Consider the following 24,498-nt stretch of genomic DNA (forward strand, 5'->3'; position numbering starts at 1 on the left):
AAGTGAGATAAAATGCATCAAACATGGTGAAGTGGAGCTATATTAAACATGCAAATAATATTTGAAATCAAAGAATTTTAAGCTCTATTTTAGGTGAAAGAATTCTTTTTTTTTAATTTTTAATGTTTATTTTTGAGAAGGAGACAGAGCATGAGCGGAGGAGGGGCAGAGAAAGAGGGAGACACAGAATCCGAAGCAGGCTCCAGACTCTGAGCTGTCAGCACAGGGCCCAATGCCGGTTTCGAACCACGAACTGTGAAATCATGACCTGAGCTGAAGTAGGACGCTTAACTGACTGAGCCACCCAGGAGACCCTAGAGTGAAAGAATTCCCTTAACCACAATACTATCTTCATAGAAAATAAATTCCTTTCTGATTTTGCAAATATTAAGTGATAAGGATTTCTAAAATCTAAACTGATTTCTTTTGCTTTATCCTTTGCTGGCTTCAGGACACAAATAATAACTTTTTATGTGATAAAATTTTCATTTTGTGTTTACTTAAGAAGGCAAATAATATAAAATTTCTATCAAAGGGAAAAATATAAACTCTATCTATCTATCTACCTACCTACCTACCTACCTACCTACCTAACCCTAACCTACCTACCTACCTACCTATCTATAGATATATTGGTACAGACACATTTCTCATACAGTCCCCAAACTCCAAGCTATAGAGTTTATTTTTCCGATAGTTAATTTTCTTTTAAAAAACTTCTCCGGCACAGAAAAATGTAATTATTTGGGGTGCCTGGGTGGCTCAGTCGGTGAACAGTCCGACTTCAGCTCAGGTCATGATCTCACAGTTCATGAGTTTGAGCCCCGCGTTGGGCTCTATGCTGACAGCTCAGAGCCTGGAGCCTGCTTCACATTCTGTGTCTCCCTTTCTCTCTGCCCCTTCCCCGCTTGTGGTGTTTCTGTCCCTCTCTCTCTCTCTCTCAAAAATAAGTAAACATTAAAAAAAACTAAAAGAAAAAAAGAAAATGTAATTATGGTCAAGTATAAAATGATTTTGAAAATTGCTCATTTATATATACAGGGTTCAACAATTCCTCTCACCAGAAAGGGATGGGGCAAACAGAAACAGAACACATTATATACAAATAAATAAGTAAAAATCATTAATATAATGAATGTGTGTCACTTTATATTAACATAATCTTCATTGAAGTACATTCTTTTGAATTCTCTTTTATAACTTCAAATCCCACACTCATCATAACGATAAATATTATGGTTTTTCAATTTAGCCAACAGAAAGTGTTAGCTAGTAAACAAATACGTTCTCCAAATGTCTATTTTACTTTTGGAAGTTTTGTCCCGCAACACCCCATCCCCAACACCTGCCTTCCAGCTTAACTTCAAAGGGATATTTCATATAAAACATCTGAGAGAAGGAGAAAAATCTGACACCACACTTGTGTGAGCTTCCACTTAAAAAAAAAAAGTGCAAAATAAGCAAATATATATTTCTTAAAATGAGGCAATTTAAAAAAAAACAAAAGGTTAGAAGTCTGTCTTGCCATGACACTTGGTTATCTTAGACCATATAATAAAATAATTAAACAGGAGAGAAGAGGCTAGACTGTCTTTGTTGAAATTCGGGTTCTGTCATTTACCAATTATGTGATTTGTGGTTAAGTTAACAATCATGCTGAGGGTACTTACACCTCATCTATAACACGGAAGCAATTTTATTTACCTCAGAGGATTGTTTTAGGAAATAATGGTGATCCCATATGAAGCACTTATAACAGGGCCTGACACAGAGTACTCAATAATATAAGGTGATGTGAATATAATTATATTGGTTAGAGGACTATAATTATTATTAGTGTATATATACATTATATACACACACATATATACATATATATCTCATTCCTAATGACTATAAATCTGTTCAGGAGGTTTAACTTCACTTTCTAAACATTCTCAAGTGCTGATATTATTAATTAAGTATCAATACTGAACAGAACATATAAACCATTTAATAAACTTTTATGCACTGTGACATTAATCTGTTTTAAGTATTCCTCATAGCAAGGATATCAAGCAACTTACTACACTAAGACCAAACTTCAATTTTTCTTCTAGCTTCTAAGACTCTATCCCTGGCAAAGTTGTAACTGGGGCAAAAAAGAAGCAAACAAAAGTCCCCAAACATCAATAACTCATCCTTATCCTTTCCCCAAATTTTATGTATACCCATAAGGAATTGGAGCTGGATAAATAAGCTCCCAAAGTAACTAGGAATGACATGCTCTTAGTAAATGTTGGAGCAAGCGGGAAAACGAAAACCATCCAAGAGAACTTAAGTAGTACGGCCCTGTGTGCACACAGTGACACAAACACAGACTCATGGACATGTCTTCCTGCTCCCCTCTTACCAGAATCCAGCAAAACAGTGGAGCATAACAATTAATAGAAGAATTTCTATTTTATGTAAATGCCATCTCTATTAGTTCACCAATTCATTCTTTCAATTAATAAACTAATATAAATGATCCCTTATCATAACAGTAACTGTATCTCAAATTTGCTTTCAAGGAAATCCAACCCCATTCTTTTCAACTGAGGAATCACTGGGGTCTTATTTCTGTATATTTCTCTAAGTTGCTTCTGCCACATTTAAAATCAAAGCATAAGGATGATGCAGGATGAACCCAAGTTTCTGTTTAAACTAAAATTATCAAAGTATGAGAGATTATGCTTTGTCACTAATTATGAATTAACCTAACTTGACGTCAATACTTCTGTCTACGGAGCCCTAAGGGGCTATTTTTACTTCCCCTGAAAATGACTGGGTAGCCACTACACGAACCCTTTTGTTTCTGCCTTCATATGCTATACCTCTGGAATCTAAGGCAACACTGGGATATTTATACAGGGCAGGGTAGGAGGGGATGAGCGAGAGAGAAAAAGGGATCTCCAACATCCAAACTCTGTTGTTGCTAGCTAGCTCTAAACAAATTGATAGCTGAGTGAGTAATACCTGGGGCAGGACGAGCGGGAAGAACACAGAGAGAGAACACGCACAGATGCACTCACTACAGAAAAGGTACTATATTTCACACTTAACTGTGTTTTAATACTCACATAAATCTTCAAGAGAAGCACTATTACTCATTTTTAGACGAAGAGACTGAGCCCTGGTGAATTAAGACAACTTGCCAACACTCACACACAGTAAGGGTTGGAGGCAGGATTAGGATTTGAGTATGTCTGACTGACTTCAGAGCTTTCACCACTATGATAGATTGCCTTCTACAGCTAACTGCATAACTGTCAAGACTAGGTATGATTCTTGAACAAGTCAACGTAAGTCTAATCAAAGTGCAAAAGTTGTGTAAATGTGGAAGGGAGGCTTTTTGCTTTGTTTTGGTTCTGTTTTTTGTTTGTTCCTCTGTTCTGTTTTAGATATATATTACTTAGGTCACACTAACAAGACATTCTTATTCTTGAATCCTGAGGTCCGTCCTGCCATATTAGGTTTTCTCTGACAATCATTATGAACAGACCAGCTGTCCAACATCGCTCATAAAATAGTTCCTAATTCACACAGAATTGCTTGCCCCGAACCCCTCTCTCCTGGCTTCTTTAAAAAGCATATGTCACAGCTGCATTTCAGCTACACTCAAGTAGTGCCTCATCTGTGAGCCATCTCAATGGACAACTAACATTTTGAAGTGCACACAAAATGGGACCAATAGTGTCTTACTGTTAATTAAAACCATCCTGACAGCAATGGACTTGGCCTTTATGATCAGCTTCTCTCCATGTTTGCTGAGTTGAGTCAACACATCTGCACCTGTAGGCTGGCTCAAGATGAATCAAATGTGAAAACTGAAGTGATCCTTGAAAAACAGGAGGGTTGAACTTCTTTTTCCTAAGATAAGCAATTCTCCTGCACCAAATGTGTATGTGCACATTCAGTCCAATACTTGGAACATCACTATTATTGCTAACAAAGGAACGTTAGACATTCTCGTATCTTAAAGCAGCTGTTCTCAAATGATCTGGTGTCAGGAGCCTTTTGTACACTTAAAAATTATTGAGGACCCCAAAGTGTTGTTATTTATGGGAATTTCATCCATTGATGCATTTATGTTAGAAACTCAAATGGAGAAAAATTTTACATACTTACTAACTTACTGGAAAATAAAGATAACCTTGTTAAATGTAAACATAAATAACATTTCCAAGAAAACTATATTCTCCCAGACAAATAGTGAAGAGAACAGCACTGGTTTACATTTTTACAGGTTTTTTTTTAAATGTCTAGTTTAATGAGTAGACAGCTGGATTCTTCTATCTGCTTCTGCATGCGGTCTGTTGCAATACATTATTTTGTTGAAACACATGAAGAAAATTAAGCCTCACAAAGACATCAAGGTAGAAAAGGGATCTTAATACCCTTTTCAAACAATTGCGGCTGTTCTGCTTTCATACTGCACCACGAGTCAACGTGGAGTGGTTCCCTTAAGTGTTAGTGGCAATGTAGAATCTGAAGATACACCAAGGAACTTTTTATAATCTACTAAATTAAAATATATTGTTTTGTCTTGACCTTTGAATGAATCTTTTACTATGCATGATTTTGACATCGGGGACTCCCTAAGCAGATCTCTGGACCAAACTTTGAGAATCAGCTATGAAAAAAACAAAACAAAACTCTGAAGAAAGTATGAATGAATGGATTTAGCACAGTGACAAAGAAACATGTAGCAACTGTACAAAGAACCTTATAAAAAGATTCAAGACTTTAGTTACTCCGTAGCAGTAGATTTGTACAGATTAAAAAAGAGGCCCTCCTGAGGACCCAGCCTTACAAACTCGGCTTAGAGAGTAGTAGGGAGTCCATTGGAGAGCCTCTATTGCTCCCCAGGCCAGACTGATCTTTCAGTGTAAACAAACTACATAACCATAGGTGGTGGTCCTAGTCACATTTACATACAAGGGACAGCAATTCACACAGAGTAGGGAAAAAAGAGTAGAAAACAAATCTGCACTTGTGAAGAACAGTCTGATAAAATTCATGTTATTCTCTTTTATTCCTTCATTTCTGCAGTCTGTTCGTGACAAGTTTGATAGTTAAAAGTCCATGATTGGTAGAAAATAATATCAGGTCTCAGCTCAGGGCTTTTATTTTATGACCTGGGTATGGGGGTGGGTGGGTGGGAAGTAGGTAATAGAAAATATTGAAAAAGAAAGAAGCCTAATTTTTAAATTGTAATAGTAAGAGCTTTTTTTTTAAAAAAAGTAAGCAATTCCTGTCACTTAAATACAATAAAAATTAAAATTTCTAAGCATTTTGACTTTGTTTCATAAAAAAAGATGCATACAGAAGTGACTTTATGTGACTTCAATGAGAATATAGTGAGGATAAAATGGAACAAGAGATTCTAAAATAGCAAATTTTATTTTAAAAACTGAAATAATTTAAAACATTTTTCTTAAAATTTTGAGACCACTAATTTTAGCTAGTTTGCATTAATGAAAGAGTACAGCAGTGAAGAAAGATATTTGTAACTTAATGAATATTCAGTAAAAATTAATTTCTATCATTGCTCTTTACCATGCCATGCTGCAAAAAAATAATAATAAATAAATTATCATGCCATGCTGCAACCATTATCAAATTCAGAATGATATTCAATATATGTATATGTAGTTCTAATGAAAATTTGACTTTTACCAACATAACTTACCATCAAAAAAACTAGCTATTTCCTACTATATCTGGTGATCAGAGGGTTCAGTTCTGAAAGTAAGGTAATTGTTAAACATCAATGTCATCAGAGACTTGTGCTGTGTGGTAAATATGCAATTTTGCGAAACACAGAGCTTGTAAGTGATGACTACATATATAATCGAGTTTACCAATAATTCTGTGTTGCCATTTAAAATGAATATATTAAATGCTGGTCATGAGTAGAAAAACTACTCTATTTGGTACTAATTGTGGTTCTTTTTTTCTTGACCGCTGTCTGAGCTCATTAGAATCACATGCTGTGCAAATCTCTCCCCTTCGGAAAGTCAGACATTATTGCCTCCCTTATGCCATTACTTAACCTTAAGCTTCACTGTACCAGGGGGCTAGGGGCATTGAAAGTGCCTACTGCTGCAATGTGAGGACAGTTTCTCTTCCACAGATGAAAAGCACACACAAGCTGTACTGAACATTAAAGTACACTCTAGAGCTTGCTAAAATCCTTCCAACAGACTTTTTTGGTCAGCCCTTCAACACAGATACAATAAAAATGTAAGATGCATTCCATACCCTACTCTAAAAAGCAATCTTAGAATTTTACTAAAAATGAGTGCTAAAACCCAAAAATATAAACATGAAGCTTAAAACAATTTAAAGATTTATTTTAATTACAAAAACTTTTTAAATTACAGGGATATAGGTGGTAATGCAGAAAGATCTATGCTTCTCCTCATAATGGTGACTTACAGTAACTCTGCCATTTCAGGACAGGAAACGTGTTTAGCATGAGCATCTCTACCTACAGTTTACTAATGCCCTGTGAAGTTTCTAGTTAGCCCCATATACACTAGAATTATAGATGACATTCTTCATTAAATAAACAAACAAAAAACTACATTCACAGTAACTTTGAAATTGTTCAAAAAATCAAACTGAAAATTATCATATATATAAAATACAATCATTTTCCTGTTCACACAAAGGATTGAGTTACAAGTTTCATGCTGTTTAGAAGTATCTATTTACTTGGTTCACAAAGCAAAATGTAGCCAATGTAAGTTCCATGCTATTAAAAAGAGGAGAGTTTTGCCCAAGAGTAGCCAACACAAAAGTTATTCCTCTAGGAGGTAAGAGGTACATATATTAAACCCAATGAAGTGTCTTAAGACTAACAGACATCTCTTCTCTAATTACATGTTCACCAAGAAAACTCATAGTTTGATTTCCTGGCAGCAAAAACTTTATTTGTTGTTGTCAATATTCTGGTCTACTAATAAATTCAATAAGTCCTCAAACTGAACATTAACAAATTGCTATTCTTATTTCCTTTTCTTTTCTTGAAAGAAGGTATTCATTTGATATTTTCATCAATGATCTTCCAAGGATAAAAGAGCAATTCCAAGAGGAAAACCTAGTCATATTCTTAGACCATCAGTGTATTTTGGTAAATAGCTACTTAATGTTAATATCAGGCATTATGCAATTAAAATAATTTTTACAGTAGTTTTAATAGCTATCAATAATCATTGCTGCTTAATCATTAGGTATACTATACTTTCAACTATAAAAGCTGATGATACCACAATAAGATTATATAACACTGAGACTCTCCAAAATTTAAGTAAAGTTAGACATCCACAGTATTGTTTCATAAAGACATGAGGAAGAGAAAATATGAGTATCTAAATACTCCTGAGCTTTACTATTATATTACTTAATATTTAAGGACTTTTTTATTTTGAATGAGAGAACAAATGAGGAATAGTACTTTGCACATAAAAGTAAATGATCTTTAATGTATTAGACAGTCAATGGTGTGTTTATGTTTACAAAGGATTGTTCATAGTCCTATAAAATAAAGTCTTCATTAAATTGAAATTTCAAGTCATTTTATATATTTCAAAAATGTCACATATTTATAGTGTATATGCATTATACATGAAAATGTGTGTGTGTGTGTGTGTGTGTGTGTGTGTGTGTGTTAAGCTTTCTTTTTACTCCTCAGTAAAGGATCACTTCAAATCAGACCTACATTCACCTAAGGAATGGCACTTCTGTAGCATTTATCATTTATCCCAAGGAAGCAGGAGAAAGTTTCGCTCTTTCCAATCCCACCAATACCAAAGCCTATTCAACTCCTAGAAGAGATCAATGAGAATAGGAAATGCCATTACCTAATTCAGAAGATAGCTGATAAGAGTCAAACGTTAAGGAAATCTTGAAGAAAACTCCAGTGTGAAAGAAGAGGATTAGGACACACAGAAATGGGGAGAAGAGAGAAATGACAGGTGGGAGGAAATACTGGTAGTTTCCATAAGTGCCCCTCCCAAGTCAACCAAGCAAATGTTTTTACAATGGTTTGGTCAGATGCTATGGCAAATATTCTAGGTATTCCTGTGGGTAATTTCTTCATTACAGTTGAGACCGTATTTGGAAAGGTGTCAACTAACTGAAACGGGCTGAAGGCAACATTTACAAAGCATTTTATAGAGCAGAAGTTCTCCATGTGCGGTCTCTGAACCAGCTTCATCAGCAACACCTGGGAACTTGTCAAGAATGCAAATTCTCAGGCCCAACCCCAGACCTACTAAATCAGAGTATCTGCTAACCCAGCAAGCCAGGTTTGAACAAGCCATCCAGATGATCTGATGCACACTCAAGTTTGAGAACTGCTGTTCTACACTTAAATCACACCCCAGGGAGAAAGTTAGGTCAGAGATCAATCAGCTTGTCAGTGCACTAAATAATCCCAACCATTGCAAAAGCATGTAAATAAAAGAAGTTTACCATCAGAAAACACAGAACCACAGACATGAAAGAACTTAAAGGAAATAATGGATAAGTAAACCCGTACTTGGAGACGTTCTGAAACCCAGTGTCTGGGAAATAATTATTGATTTTATGTCTGTAGTTTTGAAGTCTACTTTTATAGAGCACAGTTACATATATTTTTATTAAATTGATATATAAGAGCACAAGACACAAAATTCACTAACCTGAAAATTGAGTGATTAAAGAGCATTCACTTTTGATAAATAAGAATTGAATGTATGTGCTGAACCCTCCTATCATATTTCATTCAGTTATTTTGTGAACACTCTTACCTCCTCTACAGATAGAGACTGTATTAGTGATACTGACTGTGCAATACGTGGACACAGAGATTAAACTAATGCCCAGTGTGCTACTGGAAACTTCTGATCCTGATCTTACTAAAATGAGTACGAGAGTCATGCACCAGTAACCTGACCTTTAACCTGAGCTTGCCTTTGGGGAATTTTGAGACAGACTAAATCAATTGATATGGCCATTACAATTGAAGGCCCTGTCAATTTTTTTACAGTATCTGAAAGGGGTAATTGGAATCTGAAATGGACTGTAAGCAACACGGAACTACAGTTCTCAATATGCGAGGAATCCAACACACTTGATTTCTTCTTTACGCTCAGTAACAGGAAGGAAACAAAAATGTTATACAATAATTTCTGAACAGATACTGATTCGACTATTATGATTCCAATATATGTCCAATAATTCTTTCAATAATATAAGAAATGATAGGAGGTAAATAACTTTTTAAAAAATGACTTTTCACAAATATCTCTTGATGGCATGAATTTAACATTTTTCCCTGAACACTTCATAATTTTGGAGGATATGAAACACTGGGAAGAGAGTTCTCTTACCTAGTTCAAAGGAAAAATATTTTACAGGAGAACCTAGTTAAAGATACTCTTTATTTTACATTTAAAAAAAAACACAATTGAATTAACTTGAAGCTTAAATTTTTCAATTTCAAAAATTAAAATATATAGCTTGCTTGTTTTCATTTATGCCTGACCCACAGGGTACCTTTTGTTCTGGCCAGAAAAACAGAATGCTCCTTAACATCGATGTGTGTTTTGAATTATACTAATAAGCAACATATCAGCTGCGAGGTGAGACTACGTTGAAAAAGACTGCTTCAGCTTACGGAAAATACCAGCTGTCTCCACTCTGTGAAGATGGATTACCACCTGTCCTGTTATCTTCCATACACAATACGAGGCACGTTGGCCATTTTAACCAGGATAACTGTACCCATATGTTCTTTAATTCTGGTCTGCATGCTGCCTACCATTAAATATTCGTAATGGATCATGGTAAATAGGAGATTAGCATGGAAGACAGGGTGTTTAAGCAGAATCTAAGCCTCTGTTTTATTAAACCTCCTGCTTGTTCTTGAGACCTGTACAACTGAAAATATTTTTGATAATATCATCAATTTTAGCTAAATAGTAAAGCACCCAAGTGTAAACAGAAAGCAGTGAGTTTTTTTTTTCATAAGGCTTAGGCAGTTGTGAGGCTACATGCCACAATAAATTAAAACATAGGTTGCCATTAAAAAAAAAACCACTTTAACCTTTAAAATGATCACGTACATAATTTGCTATAAAAATTTTTGCTAGAAATTCCCTCCTTTTCTCATCACTTACAAAAATGTTACATGATTGAATGTATTTGACAGAAAATAGTATATGAGAAGAAGCAGAGTTTTAACATACTATAGTTGAAAAAAGTTACCTTTATTTGAAAAATAGAATGTATATTTTGAATGATATCAGTTACTTCACAAAGTCTTTAGCCAAAAAATGGAGACAGATAAATATGCACTTCTACTATAGAATAAACTGGAATAAAAAACATGCTCCATTATCGAATGTATTTATTTATCTGGTTAGCTTAATATGTAACCAGTAGTGTATGAAAGACAATGATCAGATAGATACTGAGTTCTTTTTTAGTGAGTACAGGGCTAACTTCAGCTATGTAGAAATCACACACAAAGTTGTGGCCCTATATGTTTGCATTATATGCTGCAGCCAACTGAGCAAAGGGCCAAACAGGTCAACTAGCAGCTGTATTATATAGTGATCAATACTTAGGACCTCAGGTCAGTATGATTTGATACTAAATATTAACGAATATTGTAAAACAATGCAAAAAATAGTTTATAAAAAGAGTACAAAGTGTACCATTGCTTCATTTTAGATTAACTATAAAGATACAATAATCTCAAATATAATCCCTCCATTGTAAATAGTCATAAAATTCAGCACTGTTGAAGGAAATAATAGATTGATGTTTGCAGGTGTATTTGGTCTTACATTGTTGGGTTCTGACTTAGTCAAACATTTTATTTCCTTCAACTTGTGAAATGTTAGAATTCCTAATTAAACTTTGAAATTAAAAGAATAGGGACGAGCAAATAGAGATTAAAGAACACGTCACAGAAGCTTTCTTGATTTACAAAATATTTCTTAAAGGAAAGCAGAAAGCTATTGTCATGGTTAAAGACAGAGCCCTTTTATGTGTGCAGATGGGAAGTACTCCCAGAGAGGGTCATATTTCCTTAGGCTAAAGACCAAGAAAACTTAACTGCCCCAGGCCTGGAGTTCAGTGGCAAGAACAATTCATTCATTGAGAACTAAGATTCAGTAATCAAAGTATGAGGACAAGGGTGTGATTTTCATCTCATAAAAGGACAAGTGACTACCAATTCAAAGGAAACAAATGGCAGTAAGAAAATGAAATCTCCCATATGGCTAGGATTTTTAAATCGGTGGTCCCTTATGTATTCACTTTTAAATTTCATTTTGTAGGCATCCAAATTGGCCAGGAGGAGGCCAAACTTTCACTCTTCACAGATGACATGATACTCTATATGGAAAACCCAAAAGATTCTACCAAAAACTGCTACAACTGATCCATGGATTCAGCAAAGTGGCAGGATATAAAATCCATGCACAGAAATAGGTTGCATTCCTATATACCCATAATGAAGCAACAGGAAGAGACATCAAGGAATCGATCCCATTTACAATTGCCCCCAAAACCATAAAATACATAGGAATAAATCTAACCAAAGAAGTGAAAAACCTATACATTGAAAACTATAGAGAGCTTATAAAAGAAATTAAAGAAGACGCAAAAAAATGGAAAAAGATTCCATGCTCCTGGAAAGGAAGAACAAATATTATTAAAATGTCAATATTACTCAAAGCAATCTACATATTCAATACAATCCCTATCACAATAACAGCAGTATTCTTCACAGAGCTAGAATAAACAATCCTAAAATTTATATGGAACCAGAAAAGTCCCCAAATAGCCAAAGCAATCTTGAAAAAGAAAACCAAAGCAGGAGGCATCATCATCCTGGACTGCAAGCTATATTACAAAGCTGTAATAATCAAGACAGTGTAGTACTGGCACAGAAACAGTACTTTATTTTTTTTCTTGGAAAAAGAAATGGACCCAGAAACATACGGCCAACTACTCTTTGACAAAGCAGGAAAGAATATCCAATGGAATAAAGACAGTCTCTTCAGCAAGTGGAAAAGTCTCTTCAGCTGGGAAAACTGGACAACGACAGGCAGAAAAATGAACCTGGACCACTTTCTTACCCCATACACAAAAATAAACTCAAAATGGATGAAAGACCTAAATGTAAGACAGGAAGCCATCAAAATCTTTGAGGGGAAAGCAGGCAAAAACCTCTTTGACCTTAGTGACAGCAACTTCTTACTCAACACATCTCCAGAGGCAAGGGAAACAAAAGCAAAAATGAACTATTGGGACCTCATCAAAATAAAAAGCTTCTGCACAGCAAAGGAAACAATCAGCAAAACTAAAAGGCAACCAATGGAATGGGAAAAGATATTTGCAAATGACATATCAGATAAAGGGTTAGTATCCAAATCTATAAAGCACTTATCAAACTCAACACCCAAAAAACGAATAATCCAGTGAAAAATGGGCAAAAGACATGAATGGGCACCTCTCCAAAGAAGACATCAAAATGGCCAACCAACACAAGAAAAAATGCTCAACATAACTCATCATCAGGGAAATACAAATCAAAACCACAATGAGATACCAACTCACACCTGTCAGAATGGCTAACATTAACAACTCAGGCAACAATAGATGTTGGCAAGGATGCAGAGATACAGGATCTCTTTTGCACTGCTGGTGGGAATGCAAACTGGTACAGCCACTCTGGAAAACAGTATGGAGGTTCCTCAAAAAACTAAAAATAGAACTCCCCTACGACCCAGCAATTGCACTACTAGGTATTTATCCAAGGAATACAGGTATGCTGTTTTGAAGGACTCATGCACCCCAATGTTTATAGCAGCAGTGTCGACAATAGCCAAAGTATGGAAAGAGCTCAAGTGTCCATCGATGGATGAATGGATAAAGAAAATATGGTGTGTGTATGTGTGTGTGTGTGTGTGTGTATATGTGTGTGTGTGTGTGTGTATAATGGAGTATTACTCAGCAATCAAAAAGAATGAAATCTTGCCATTTGCAACTACGTGGATGGAACTGGAGGGTATTATGCTGAGTGAAATTAGTCAGAGAAAGACAAAAATAATATGACTTCACTCACATGAAGACTTTAAGAGAAAAAAACAGATGAACATAAGGGAAGGGAAATAAAAATAATATAAAAACAGGGAGGGGGACAAAACATAAGAGACTCTTAAATATGGAGAACAAACACAGGGTTACTGGAGGGGTAGTAGAGGGGGATGGGCTAAATGGGTAAGGGGCATTAAGGAATCTACTCCTGAAATCTTTGTTGCACTACATGCTAACTAACTTGGATGTAAATTTTAAAAAATAAGTTAAATAAAAATTAAAATTAAAAAAATTCATTTTGTATGAATCACTGGCTATATAAACAGGCCAGAAACATACACTGTGCTCCATAATTTCCAAAAATAGTTTCATATTATATTTTAAAAATCTCTTCAAAAATCACAAAGAATTAAACTACTTGCTTGGATCAAAAATTGAAAAACTGATGTTAAGTATAGAAATTTACCAAATATTTAATACCAACATTCACAATACAAGAAAATGTATGCAAATTTAAAGGCAACAGTTACAATATTTTTTTCAAATAATATTTCACTCAGTGCATACAATAAGTTTTGCTGAGAAGTTTAATGTTAGAAGGGACTTAAGAGCTAGATGGGAAAGCTGTGTATATTTAATATACATATCTATCCCATGTCCATTTGACATGCTATTTAGACTCCAATAGCCCTCATCCTATATAACTGTTTCTTTGACACTACTACAATCTCAGTGAATGATGAGAAGAATCAATAATATGAATCAATGTCTTTATTATAACTTACTTGGTTTTGTAACACTAACCTTGGAAAAAGGTGTTCTGGCATAAAATATGCATTTAATTTTACCTATTTAAACTTAACTAAAACCTTAGGTAATAATGGAGAAAGTCCATTTTAAAGATAAGATATGTAGTTGAAAATGGCAATTTTTATGAAAAATGACAAATTAATCATTTGTTTTACACAAAAGTCCTTTCTCTTAAAGGATCAGCACAGAAAACCTGCAAATAAGCCTGTTCACTTTTTCCAATATTTTTATTGGATGTTTGGTTGAAACAAGAGAAACAAAACAGAGACAAACTGGAAAGACAGAAGAGGTACAGAAAATAGTGGTCCCACCATCACACACGGTTTGATAAAAAAATGAAAGACTATGATCTCTTCTAACAAGTTGAAAATTAGCCTTTACACTTCGGGCTCCTGAAAACACAATGCGCAAAAATATAGAATTGACAGTGGGTTAACTTCAGATTTGTTCAAAATTATAAAGGTACCAAATAATAAGAAACACACAGAATTTTCTAAAGGATTTTCACAATTCTTAAAAATATTTCAAATTTGGGGAGATAAAGAGAAAAAAATAGCATTGGTGTTTCTGATTGGATTTTAACCCACTTCTATCAAAAATTTCTATATTCAATTTCTATTTAAAATTAATTTCATAATCCTCTATGGTTATTTCTAAACAAAATCACAATGAAAAATATAGATCAGATTAGCATTGTTTTTATCTGGGTAACATATTTCCAATATTTCTACACACTGATTACAGTTCTCTCCTATATCTTTATATACTTTATTTATGAGAGATTTTTTTAAAGTATTTTTCTATAGTATAACCCTTATTGAGATACAAGGCTTAATTACAAAAGCAAAATTTAGATTGTATCCAAAATATGCCCTTAACTATTTTTCTATGGGAAAATTTTAATTTATATAAAAAAATCAAATAGGACTACATTCAGATCACTTTTTCCAAAATGCTGTTTTCTAAATGAAAAACTTTGGAATTGATCTATAAATAATATTGTTTATCTAATCTTCCTCTCTCTATCGCTTTTTTTTTTTTTTTTGGAGGAGGCGGTGGAATTAGGGATGGGTCCTTGAGGACCTTGAGGAGGTAAATCACTTCACTTACAGAGCCTGTTTCCCCACCCACAGATATTAGAATAAAATATGGACTGCTTCACAAATTTGTGTATCATCCTTACATACAGGACAAGCTAATGTCTGTATTGTTCCAATTTTAGTATAGTGCTACCAAAGAGAGCACTTTCTAATCTCTTTAAGTATCTGTCTTATAACAGTTGTGACTATGAATGGAGTACGATACTATAATAACTGCGGCTACAATTTCCAAGCTTCATAAATAATGTAGTTTCCAGGAGTTACTGTCTAGCTTATTCAGAGCCTGAATAGACATTACTTGTTGGGTTCAGGTATTCTCTCATTGGAAAAAAGAAAAAGAAAAGAGACAGATGTACAAGTAAGAGTTTATTTATATCCATCTTCTTTGAACTAGTCAGAACAAGAAATCCTTCACTGAGAACTTTACTATATACCTCAAGTAGAATGACTTAAGCATTAGCAGACCAGCTAAAAAATCTAAAATTGAAAACGTTCACCTTGAGTTCTAAGGCTGCATCATAAAATTTTCATATCTTAATGATGATAGTATCAATAGAGCTAGAATTTCTCTTATATATGGCTATAAAAGTAAATCTGAAATATTCTGTACCAATAAGGATATTACCTCTTAGAAAAATAATAAGTATTTCTAAAGTAAGCAAAGATTAAGCTAAATTACACAAATTTATGCTACTTATTTTGCCTTGGTGCCATATCAATATAAGTATAGTTTGTTGAAGGTGGTAAATTAAGTTGTTTTATATCTAGAAATATGATTAACTTTATAAAATCTGAACTTCCATCATCATTCTTCAGCCACAATAAAGAGAAAAGAAAGCATATTTAAGAAAGACCGTTAAAACTCCAGTCTGAAGAAGTCCTTAGTCATCTTGAACCTTTAAAACAGGCCTTTGGCATAAACTCAGATCATATCCCAGTAAGATAATTTCTCTGGGGACATATCGTTCACTCAGCTTTGAAGGATTCCACTTAGACAGATTCATCTGGCCTATTAACAATTCTAATTCAAAGAATCCAAAGAAGAAAGCAAGCAAAAAGGAAATAACTGGGGTTTTTTTTCCTCAACCCCAACTCTCAACTTCCATTCAAAAAATATCTTCCTTCTTTTTATTCTTCCCTATGTGAGTTCTTATTCATGTTGTTGAAGATCAGAGCTACTACACAACAGAGCCTAAATTGTTCTGTGATTGTTATATTTTTTTAGGTACACACCACAGGTCTATGCCAGCAGCCCATGGGCATTCAACACACATTAACTGATGGTAATACTTGATAATAAGTTAAATATTAAGAATTCATGTTGTGAGCACCAAAGTCTGTTGGTAGGAGATTCTGAATCAACTCTGAAAAGAACACATATATATGGTAAACCGTCTATGGAAAAATTGTAAAACAATTCTAATTTATTCCTTCTTCTACGATGTAAGGTTAAATTATGTTAATGACATTTACATCTATAAATGGAAAAGAAATCAGTGAAAACCCCATTTTGCAAAGAGAAATAGGTAAATATTTTGGAATGCCTATGGTCCATAAAAGAGTCACAGTATTAAAAGTGATGAGAGAAATGTGTGAAAACCAATGATGGAAGAATGGCTTGGGAAAGTTATTAACTAGAAAAAGTTCTAGCATGGAAAATACAGTAACTTGCTGGTTATTAAACATGGTTCAATTGAGAGAACTAAAAATAGCTATAAATTTTAGAGAACCATTTGAGGCTTTTAACACTTGAAGATAAACCATCATCCCTTATTTGGCAATTTGTGTGTTTTGTTTCATGTAAATGGGCAGCAATCTTTCTTTACTCAGTGTCTGCTTACTCTTCAGGGTATAAAAAAATCACCAGGTAGGGCAGCCAAAAGAAATAAAGCATCAGCTCAATTAGATCCTGGCTTTCCTTCTTGAACTTTACAAGTTCAGACTGTTGACTGTTCATTTGTCTTCTCAGCTGCCTTGTAAGGAGCCAGAAAATATACCTATGAAGTTGAGGACAATGTACCTATATATACAACCTTCATACTTTTAGGAAACCTCATGCAGAAAAGAAATCTCATGGACCCTGAGCCTATCACCATAAAACATTCAGATATGAAAACAGAAAGTACCTGGCAATTGTCCTAATTTGGTGTATGTCTAATTCTCCACCATGATGTTTCTGTAACCAATTTACTGATCATTTTTTATGCTTCTTTCTGGAGCAGAGGAACATTACAACATTGACATGATCTTTCATATACTTACAAATACTGTACCAATTTTAGTGAAAAAGTCAATGATACATTGACAACATGTTATCTCTGCAACTATCAAATCAAAGTAAATTAGGACTACTCCCTCTGATACAAAGTTTATGTCATTCAATACTATCAATCTGTGTTTGATTTTCTCAAGGCTTATTGTACCTGACCCTCAGGAGATCATGGTCACCTGAGCTTCAAGCAGCCCCAAGTGCGTCCTCAGAAGTGATGCTTCCAGAGATCCTCTGAGCAGGGGAATTCACACATTTTCTAGGTCAGATAATCCAAGACCAGACTGAAATACTGGGACTTTCACATCACTGAAGCTTATTAACCAGAGATGAGTAACTCCCAGTTTTTAAGTTGAAGAATTACATGCTGAATCTGATAACATAAAACAACAAGATTAAGTATAAATTAAGTAGAATCAAAGTAAATGACCCTAACAGAAAGCTGAACACATCACAAGAGGGGTCTCATCAATACAAGAGAAAGGGAAGCAGCATGTGTTCACAATGCAAGCCAACTGAAGCTTTACTGCTTCCCAGCTATTTACTTAGTGGATTGTCTAGTCAATATCCAGGCTTTAAAAGATTACCTATGTCATGTCAGAAGATCCCACATATTGATCTCTCCTGGACATACCAGTCATGTTCTTTTAAGGGGTCATATTAGGAATGGTTTCTTGACTCAAAGTCACTTTATCCTTTTTTTTTTTCAAGTTTATATTTAAATTCCAGTTAGTCAACATACAGTGTAATATTAGTTTCAGGTGTAGAAGTCAGTGCTTCATCACATGCAACACCCAGTGCTCATCACAAGTGCCCTTCTTAATGCCCATCACTCATTTAGCCCACCCCCCCCCCCCCCGCCTCCAGCAACACTCAGTTTGTTCCCTGTATTTAAGAGTCTCTTATGGTTTGCCTCACTCTCTGTTTTTATCTTATTTTTTCCTTCCCTTCCCCTATGTTCATCTGTTTTGTATCTTTAATTACACAGGAGTGACAGAAATCACTTAGTGTATCACAACAAATTGAGGAAGATATAGGTTAAGTTTCTTAAGCCTTATTAAAAAAATAATGACAGAAGAACACTGATCAACCATCAATTTACCTCCTCCTTTTAGCCCATCTCAAGTTTTAATTGGGAAGCATATTTTTAAGTATACTAATTTAATGATAGCTCGGTTTGTCAATAATGTATAAATATCAAAGTCATAGCTTAATCCTAAATGCAAAATGTACAGATATTGAACCACTGACTGCAGCTGAAGAAAAATGTATGATGTTCATGTGTGAAAAGGATTTGCATGTACAACATTAACATTTTACTGGTTCTTGTCTGTAACTACAGATTAGGAAAACAAATAGAAAAATACAAACTGAAAATTGTACATTTTAGTACCTACTGCCACATTAACAGTTATTTTACCAAAGGAAGTAAATGTATATTATGCTTTGGTCTTAGTTTGTGGGAAGGTAATTGTCTCAAATATAAAATGAATTTGTCTTAAGTTTCACATCAGTGTGAGAAGAAATATAGCATAAGGATCACGAGCATGATGGTTATTTAAACCACCTGGGCCTTGATTTCATCTAAAAAGTAAGGGTAATAACAATACGTACTTCACTGAGTTTTTGTGAGGATTAAGTAAATTAATAAATATAAACAGTGTTTGGCACAGAGCACACACTCACAAGTAGTGGTTATTATTACAGTTAACACGGCCTTCCACCTCAACTTCTTCTTCAAATTAAAAAAAAAAAAACAACATCATAGCTTATATTCTGTAAGAAGGTTTTAATAAGAGCCAATTTATCCCACTAAGTTAAATATAAAACAGAAATAAGTTATGTTTGCTTGAATATTAAAATTCAATATTCTTCTTCCTTTGGGTCTGTTCAGAATTTCAGCGGCGATATTCCACACACATAAACACAATTTCCATTGCTAAGTACTCTCTCTATGGTGCTTAAAAAGCTTCCAAACAGCCAGGAATGTACTTAAGCCGTTTGATTAGCCCCTTATGTCAGATAAATGAACAGTTTTTGTAAACATTAAGTGAAATACGAGTCATTTGAAAGGAGAGATTCTCTGTAGTACAATAAATGTCCCAAAAGGAATGTCTCTGAAATAATAGGATTTTGTTCTCAAAATAAGTCCACCTTGGAAAAAGTCAGAATTTGGGGGACATTAGTATAAAAAGAAGAGGGTTGTGAGTGGCAGGATACAAATGGGTGTGTTTGCATGCATCATTTGTAACAGTTCACTTGCACAAAAACACACTTAAACAGGGAGCAAAATCTGGCACAGTTAAATTTGCCAAACAACTATCAGATAAAGGGAAGATACAGCACAGATGAAAAACACAGAAATGATCTCTAGCCATCTAATGAATTAAACACATAAAAGACAAACTAGGTTTCCACACAATTATAGGCATGTAAGGCTAGTCAATGGAATGAATGCTGTGAGACTACGATCCAAAACTAAGGCTAACGTTGTCCTTCAGAAATAAAAACCAAAAAAATTACCCCTTACAGAAACAGTTCTCCCACTCCCACATCCCCAAGCAGAAATGTCTGGGAAAACATAAAGGAATGCACATTCTTCTTTTTTTTTTTTTTAAGATTTCATATTTTTTATTTCTTTATTTTTTTCATTTTACGTGTGTGTGTGTGTGTGTGTGTGTGTGTGTGTGTACATGTATATACAATGTCTATTTATTTTGAGAGAGAGAGCATGCATGGGTAGGTGCATGAGTGGGAGAGGAGCAGAGAGAGAATCCCAAACAGGCTCTGCACTATCAGCCTGATGTGCGGCTTGAACCCACAAACCAAGAGACCACGACCTAAGCCAAAGTTGGATGCTTAACTGATTGAGCCACCCAGGTGCCCCTAAGACTTTAGTTAAGTAATCTCTCCACCTGACATGGGGCTCGAGCTCACAACCCAGAGATCAAGAGACACACTCCTCCAACTGAGCCAGCCAAGCACCGGAGGAATGCCCTTTCTGAAAGCAGGCTTATCATCCCTGCCAAATATGATCATGGCCGACATTCACTCACTAATTTCCCTTAGACATGCAAATCCACATTTCCCGGCTAAAAAACTAAAAAAAAAAAATGTCAATAAAAAATACACCAAGTCTCATGAAAAAGCATAATTTTAAAGAAAGTTTCATAGACATGGTCATCATAGTGAATTAAACTTAAAACCTTCTCCCTTTCCTCTCTTCCTCTCCTCTATTTTTATAGAACCACAGCCTGACTTTCTTCCAGATACTAAGATTGTACAGTTCTGCAAAAGCAGAAGAAATATCAGAAGTTCTAATGATATCATTGATTAGCTAGTAAAGATAACCCCCTCTTATCTGTACAATGCCTATCTCTGACTGGTCCAAATTACTTTCCAATAGTTAGCCAATTATGCAATTATTACATAAGATAGCAAATTGCATTGCTTATTTATAGATAAGCAAATGAAGTCACAGAGGTTAGGAGGTATTATCAGGTCCTTAGGAAAGTCCCAGAAAATCAATTCCAAGCATTAAACTAGCATAACATCCATTCACCAAACATTCCAGAGACTTGCTTAGGCATTGTTCTAGATCAGCAGTGATAAAGAGTGACAAGCTCCTGGTCCTCATGCAGCAGACACAGCAAGAAGGGAAATCAATGGTAAACAAATGTGTATCATTAATCACGTGATCCCAACCCTATCTTGTTTTTTGTATGTTTGTCATTTATTGCTAAAATGACAAAGGGCCGGATTAAGATCCATGCACATAGCATGGTAGGTTACCATTGGACAAATTCCAGGTTCTTGAGCTGAATGGGAAAACAACCTTTGACAGACATGTGTAACTCTACTCTACAGTAGCCCCCCACCTTTGTACCAAATCAAAAGGCTTTTAAGGGGAGAAAAGATAATAGGATTGGGAAGAGAGGAATAAGATAGTACTCCTTGTTCCAGAAGAAACTAATCTTTCAAGCTATCATTTCCACTCATCAACTCAAGTTGCCTATGAAATATGTCCCTCTAGATCCCGGGCCTCTTCACCTACATGAGCATCAGGAACTCAACAGCTTTCACTGTGAACTGATTGCCCAAGGTCCTCAGATATGTGAATGACAGAAATAGTTGCATGAAGTAGAGACTTGACCTGTATTCGGTGGATTTAGTGACATATTTTCAAATGCGTATTTTCATATTGGTAAATAGTTTATTACAACATCTACATGTTATATATTTAATATTATAGGCATATGGCCTGAACTTCAGGGGGACAGGGAGCTGGGGGAATGAAGTGATTCTAAATGTAATCAATTCTGTTACTGAGCCAAAAAAAAAAAAAATACACATTATAAAATATATTACTTTATAAACTGAGGAAATGGTGCTTTTGAATAATAAAACAGTGAGTGATTATAAAGACATGTATACTCAAGTCTTCTAATATACACTTAGCATCTAAAAATGTGACATAGTTACATCGAAACTTGAATCTGTAAAATAATTTCAAATTAAATATTAATCAAAGGTACAATTCTACGAAATCAATTTCATGCATTGCCATTTTAAAGGATGAAGGCAAACTGAGGTATAAATTATTTATAAGAAAAAAATAACCCACAATAACATTGAGCTAATTATCACAGTAACTGTAGCATTTCAGGGCAAGAATAGAGGAAGAGAATTTCTTTGTTCATATTTTTCCTAGCCAAAATTTCATGAATAAATCATATGCTTCAACCCTATTTTTAAGAATCTAAAGAAGATTTGAATCTGACATTTTTAAAAACATTAAAAAGGAGCTTTAACTGAATCCATAGCAGCATGTAAAAATATTTCCTCAGTTTGTGTGCGTGTGAATTTGAATGTGTGTGTATACTTTCTGACTTCAATAAAAATCTCTTTAAAATTGGAACCATGTCAGTGCAGCCACTATGGAAAACAGTATGGAGGTTCCTCAAAAAAACAGAACTACTATAAGATCCAGCATTTCTACTTCTGGGTATTTATGAAGGAAATGAAATCACTACCTTACAAAGATAACAGCACTTCCCTGGCCAAGGCAATGGAAACAACCTAGGAATGAACAAATAAAATAAATATGGGGTATGTTTGTGTAAGGGTATATGTGTGTGTGTTTGTATGTGTGTATATATACATGCACACGATGGAATATTATTCAGCCATAAAAAGAAAGGAAATCCTATGGGGCGCCTGGGTGGCTCAGTCAGTTAAGCGTCCGAGTTCGGCTCAGGTCATGATCTTACGGTTCATGGGTTCGAGCCCCGCGTCGGGCTCTGTGCTGACAGCCCGGAGCCTGAAGCCTGCTTCTGATTCTGTGTCTCCCTCTCTCTCTGCTCCTCCCCTGCTCGTGTTCTGTCTCTCTCTGTCTCTCAAAAATAAATAAATGTTAAAAAAAAAAGTATATCCTGTCAGATGCAACAACATGGACAGATCTTGAGGGCGTTATGTTAAGTGAAATAAATGAGACAAAGAAAGACAAACCAAACTCCTAGAACAGAGTACAGACTAAGGAGTACTAGAGGTGGGTGTGAGATGAGGACAGAGGGGTGGGGCAGATAGATGAAGGTGATCAAAAATGACCAATTTCCAGTTAAAAGATAAGTAAGTCCTAGGGACTATAGGTACCAATACTGTGTTGCATATCTGAAAGTTGCTAAGGGAGATCTTAAAAGTAGATCTTTTTTCTCATCACAAGAAAAAACTTATGATTATACGTGGTGAAAAATGTGAAACTTACTGTGGTAATCATTTTGCAATATACACATGTATATCATTATGTTATATACCTGAAAGTAATACAATTTTATATGTCAATTGTATCACAATAAAATTAATTAAATTGCAACCGTTTCATTTAAATTAACAACTTTCTGCCCCTCCCCCCTCTTAGTAGCAATGCTATAGCTTAGACAATGGTTATCAGCATAACTGAGTCAGTCAAAAGAAGTAGTTACCAATGTAAAGGACTGTGTTCTTCTAAGGTCTAGGCTTTATGTCTTACTTACTTTAAACAAAAAAGAGTGTTCTAAAATTTTAAAATATTTAACATGGTTGTTTTATACTTACATGAAAAATATTTATATATATAAATATAAATTTATATTTATATTTACATGAAAAATATTTACATTATATTTTTAAGCTAATTTACCTTGAGAGAAAGAGAGAGAGCAGGGGAAGGGCAGAGTGAGAGGGAAAGAGAGCAAGAGAGAGGGAGAGAGAGAGAGAGTCCCAAGAAGGCTTTACACCATCAACGCAGAACCCGATGTGGGGATCGAACCCACAAACCAGAAGATGATCACCTGAGCCGAAACCAAGAGCCGACCGCTTAACCAAATGAGCCACCCAGAGATCCCCAAAATGTTTATGCTTTTAAATATTCATATTAATGTGAGCAATGTTTTATTCTGTTAATTTTTATATCTAACACCATAAGAGAAAAATCTAAATTCTAAAGTTTTTGGAAGGATTCTCTGTGGTTATGCCTCACAATTGATGTTCAAGCAGTGTATATTAGATTAGTAATGCAAACATTGGTATAAAATTTTAAACTATACATTTAAGTGTTTAAATCTAAATCTAAATGTTAATGAATAGTTTGTTCCAATGTGGGGGGCGGGTGTACTTCTCTTGACATATGTTCATACATATTTCTTTTTCAGTATCTGTGCAAGTATCCACTGTTTAGTTTAAATTCCAAAACTTAATTTCATTCTATTTAAGGTATAATAAATTCCATGGTCTGAGTTAATGATCAGAATATGGTATTAAATAAATGAATGTTATACTTGAAACTCTTTTCAGAAAAATTAGCTGAGATATAGTCACAGATTTAACTTGCCACTGGAGTTGATTCTAGAAAAAAAATTTCTACATAGAAGAAAAAAAAAAAGGTGAGGCATAAAACACACCAGGCTAAAAAAAAATAGATAATGTATGCGGTCTCTCATTTCTACTGGGGAAACAAAATGCCAAATTGCACATTAGCACCTTCAAATATAAAGAAACCTTTTTTTTTTCCATTATTGTTGGTTGGTAGGGATCATTACACAGAATTGTTTACTGACAGAGATTTAGTAATAACACTCCCTTTGTGACCTATACCAGGTACAAGTTACAGTATTTAGAATTAAGTGCAAGGGATGCTTGGGTGGCTCAGTTAAGCATCCC

At 34.7% G+C, this 24,498-nt stretch overlaps 1 protein-coding gene and 1 non-coding gene across 7 annotated transcripts in view; both read right to left on the reverse strand.

The window, feature by feature from the left end:
• ROBO1 (roundabout guidance receptor 1) overlaps nucleotides 1-24,498 on the reverse strand; it is a 1,120,365-nt gene that overhangs the window by 287,807 nt on the left and 808,060 nt on the right. The gene's annotated exons all lie outside the window — the stretch shown is intronic.
• Nucleotides 15,075-15,176, reverse strand: LOC113604827 (U6 spliceosomal RNA). The gene has a single exon (XR_003426851.1). It is a non-coding gene; the product is annotated as a U6 spliceosomal RNA (small nuclear RNA).

Source organism: Acinonyx jubatus, chromosome C2 (assembly GCF_027475565.1).
Source record: "Acinonyx jubatus isolate Ajub_Pintada_27869175 chromosome C2, VMU_Ajub_asm_v1.0, whole genome shotgun sequence".
Taxonomy (NCBI): domain Eukaryota; kingdom Metazoa; phylum Chordata; class Mammalia; order Carnivora; family Felidae; genus Acinonyx; species Acinonyx jubatus.